The sequence below is a fragment of the Salvia hispanica genome, unplaced genomic scaffold (assembly GCF_023119035.1).
Source record: "Salvia hispanica cultivar TCC Black 2014 unplaced genomic scaffold, UniMelb_Shisp_WGS_1.0 HiC_scaffold_1488, whole genome shotgun sequence".
In the NCBI taxonomy this organism is placed as follows: Eukaryota; Viridiplantae; Streptophyta; class Magnoliopsida; order Lamiales; family Lamiaceae; genus Salvia; species Salvia hispanica.
The window spans coordinates 1-3,975 of NW_025951791.1; the positions used below are offsets into that span (position 1 = coordinate 1).

Below are 3,975 nucleotides of genomic sequence, written 5' to 3' on the forward strand. Positions count from 1 at the left end.
GGAATGAAGTATGTGTAGAAGCATTTGAAGTACATAATGAAGTAATAAACCTATATAATGAAGTAAAATGGGCTTGTAATGAAGCCGAAAAAATTTTCACAGCAGCACATCTCATCAAAAAAACTAGATCTAATGGCCCAGATTTGATCTCTAGTTCGGTCTTTAAAATTGGTTCGACATTGATCACAACTCTATATATATATGTATATATATATATATATATATATATATATATGAGGGGGGTTGTAATCAAATGCTAACTAATTCCCAATCCAGAACCCAGAACTTCAACATTATGTTGGAAATTTCTCAACATATAGATATAACTTTATCAACATAACATGTAAATTTAAATCTCAACACAAAGATATAATTTTATCAACACAAATCTATTGAGAAAGTTTTGTCTTTGTGTTGATAATTTTAATACATAATATTGAGATAGTTCTGGGTTTTGGATTAGAAGGTTGGTTTTATTTTAACGCGACCATAATATTGAGATAGTTCTTTGTAGATGCTATATAGTATAGCTTCCATCTGCGAATTCATACCCCGGTACATTATCATTGGTATATCGTACATTATCACTGGTATTTCGTACATCACTCTCCGACGGGGTATGGATTTGTGAATTTGTAGATGCTATATAGTATAGCTTCCATCCGCGAATTCATACCCCGGTACATTATCATGGGTATATTGTACATTATCATTGGTATATCGTACATTATCATGCTATATAGTATAGCTTCATCCGCGAATTCATACCCCGGTACATTATCATGGGTATATTGTACATTATCATTGGTATATCGTACATTATCACTGGTATTTCGTACATCACTCTCCGACGGGGTATGGATTTGTGAATTTGTAGATGCTATATAGTATAGCTTCCATCCACGAATTCATACCCTGGAATTCATACCCCGGTACATTATCATGGGTATATTGTACATTATCATTGGTATATCGTACATTATCACTGGTATTTCGTACATCACTCTCCGACGGGGTATGGATTTGTGAATTTGTAGATGCTATATAGTATAGCTTCCATCCGCGAATTCATACCCCGGTACATTATCATGGGTATATCGTGCATTATCATGGTTATATCGTGCATTATCACTGGTATTTCGTACATCACTTTCCGTCGGGGTATGCATTTGTGAATTTCGTAGATGCTATATAGTATAGCTTCCATCCGCGAATTCATACCCTGGTACATTATCATGGGTATGTTGTACATTAAAGCTTGAGACTTGTACATTAAAATACAATTTTCATACATTAACATCATGTACTAATAGAACATAATGTACAAATATAACTACATCATGTATCGAAATCATGTATAATTGTGCTTTACCATTTTTACCCTTTTCGATTATTTTATTAATTTTTAAATTCCACGTGGCTTCCATATCAACCATCAGATCACACCTAATCAATGGATGAGATTAGTTTTCCTTTTTAACAGATTTTTACACATTAATTTGAATACACCCCTATATATATATATATATATATATATATATATATATATAGTATAGGGGTGCGTTAGGCTCCTTTGCACCCTAAGTGTCATATTTCCTTCTTAATCTCAACCCTTGGATCCTTGAATTGGATGATTGTGATCAATGCATTATTAGTCGATAATGTTGCATTATTAGCTGCTGTGCATTATTAGAATGAAAATGTGCATTATTAGTCTATAATGTAGCATTATTAGCCGCTATGCATTATTAGAATGAAAATGTGCATTATTAAATGACATGTGGCATTAATCTAACCGTCAGATGACAAAATCGTGTGGCTAGGATTAAGAAGGAAAAAAGACAAAAGATATGAAAATGATTTGTATACATCCTTATAGGGGCACACTATGGTGCCACCATAGATAAGTAACACCATAACACCAATATACACCCTTAGATCCGGAAATCCAATGCCCAGGATTGAATTTCGCGAAAAGAATTGAGATCGCTGTCTAGTGTATACGGAATTGCTGTCGGGGGCATTTTAGTCATTGAACTTGAACCAAATCAGAGATATCCCCAAAATTAGTGTCATTCTCTACATCTTCTCTCTCTCCACGCAGCCATTACTCTCTCTTCAACAATTTTCTCTTCAACCATCTGCTATTAACAATTGAGAGAGACCCTAAATTCATGAAATCCCACCGCCTCCGCCTCTACACCGTGAATCGGTGATTTTCAGCCACCACACTTAGAGAATCGGCGATTTTCGGCAACCGCTACGCCGTGAATCGGCGATTTGTGCTAATTTAGGGAATTCCGAACGCCTCTACGACGTGCATTCAAAAATTCATCAAACCTGTAGCCACTAAACAACAAAATCAGTCCACAACTACAAGGTTTTAGGTTTTTTCATTCACAAGGTATGTTGATCGGATTCTGGTTGGTGTTGATCGGAATAGGTATCGAGAATGATATTGTGTTTGTGTATGCAGATTAATGTATGTGTTTATCAAATTTTGTTCCTGTTTCCTTGATGTTGCTGCGAGATTTAAGTATTATTCATTCAATCCCTGCCTTGTTTAATGTTGATTGGTGTTTGTTTGCTAAATTTATTGTTTGGATCTGAGGCTTTTGTGAGATTTTGGCTAATGTTTTGGAAAACCTAAACGAATGAGCTGCGCTCGGTTAGGAAACCTAGATCAGCGAGCTACTGTAACCAAGCGATGTGCCATCAATTTTTAATCAATTAATCGCGTTTTGTTGATGATTTGGTTGTCGATTAGTTGTTGTATTGTATACACCTGTATTTTTTTGGATGTTGCTTGTTTGGTGGACAATATTTGATTGATATTCTTAGTTTAACGCAGCGGGAGAACAATTATAATGGCAAGGAAAAGAAGATAAGGATAGAGTCGGATGAGGAAGAGGCTTAACGGAGCATTAGTAGAAGGAGCATGGACGAGGAGGAGGCTGAAGCGAGCCATAGTCGAAGGATATGGATGAGGAAGAGGTTGAACAAAGCGGGAACAGAATGAATGTACAGAGTCTGTACAACACAATATGAGAGAGAGTGAAGCAAGATGTTTAGGTATTGGAACTTAATTTCATACGTAATTTTGCATCATATTGTGCTACATCTTGTTGTATCGTGTTCTATGAATTGCTTTTGTGCATCTTGGATTTCTAGATTCATACATTTCATCTTTTACAGTATTGTAGTGCATTATTTTGTGAAGTGTAGACCATTAACAGTATTGTTTGTTATATATTGTTTATCACCAAATATTGCAGTTCATAATATACAGTATTGCAGTGCATCATTTGCAGTATTGCAGTCCATTATTTTGTAAAGTGCATAGCACTTGCAGTATTGCAGGTTTTATAGTGCACTGCATCATTTAAAATATTGCAGTATTGTTTATCAATTTTTGTTTTTTAGAGTTGCATGTTTTTATAATGGAAATACTCTTTTATTTTGTAGTGTTGGAGAACAAGAAAGGACCGATAGATGTTGAGAAGATGGTCGTGGACTACCATAAACCATCACCAATGAATGAAATCTTGGTGTTTTTGAACATGAATTCTGATTTGGTTGATGTTTTTTCTTAGTAACTTCTCGTACTGAAACATGGAGGTTATATTTTGGTCTAGACAATGTTGCTGACATAATCTAAATTGGCTTTTTTTGTAGTTGTTTTGTTTTCTATTACTTAAAAAATGTTTGCATGCTTAAGATTAAATCTAATTAAGGTATATGTCACTAAATTGTTCGCGTCAACAAACACTAATTACTGAAATAGAATGCAACTTGAGAAATTAGTAAAGTAATAGATTGAAGCAAATAATGTACTGTGCAATCTTTCATTAAACTACATCAGTAACAAAATTATGAAATAATATGTAAACTGCAATATTGGTATAATAACACTGCAATATTCAATGAATAACCCTGCAATTATGTAATGTAAAAATTTGTACTTAAAAAGGTTTG

General features: G+C 34.3%; 1 long non-coding RNA gene across 1 annotated transcript; it reads left to right on the plus strand.

Annotated features, from left to right (window-relative positions):
* The first annotated feature begins 2,209 nt into the window (after positions 1-2,209).
* Positions 2,210-3,612, plus strand: LOC125198461. Its single transcript, XR_007172406.1, has 3 exons — positions 2,210-2,404; positions 2,842-3,072; positions 3,466-3,612. It is a non-coding gene; the product is annotated as an uncharacterized LOC125198461 (long non-coding RNA).
* Positions 3,613-3,975: the final 363 nt, after the last annotated feature.